The sequence below is a fragment of the Belonocnema kinseyi genome, chromosome 1, assembly GCF_010883055.1.
Source record: "Belonocnema kinseyi isolate 2016_QV_RU_SX_M_011 chromosome 1, B_treatae_v1, whole genome shotgun sequence".
NCBI classification, from domain to species: Eukaryota; Metazoa; Arthropoda; class Insecta; order Hymenoptera; family Cynipidae; genus Belonocnema; species Belonocnema kinseyi.
The window spans coordinates 99896243-99896606 of NC_046657.1; positions in this window are offsets into that span (position 1 = coordinate 99896243).

A 364-nucleotide genomic window follows, 5' to 3' on the forward strand; every position below is an offset into this window, starting at 1 on the left:
TAAAAATTTTTATCCCCTAAAGTTTAAATTGTACATTGTTCGATTTTGAAGGATTTTTATGGAAAATAGTCCATATTGTAACAATTCAAAGGATTTCCAAATTTGCACAATGTTTCAATGGATTCTTTGAAAATCAGTGATTTACTGTGACTCATCAAATTGCAGGGGATTACAAAAAATTTAAGAAGTTATCAGGGGATTTCGCGGAATTTCAAAAAAATTAAGGGAATTTATTGATTTTAAAAAAATTGAGGAATTGCAGGGGATTTCAAAATAAAACAGAAGCTTTCACAGGATTGCAGGAGATTTTAAGGGATTTCGCGGAATTTTAAATTATGTCAAGGGATTTCCAACAACGTCTAGA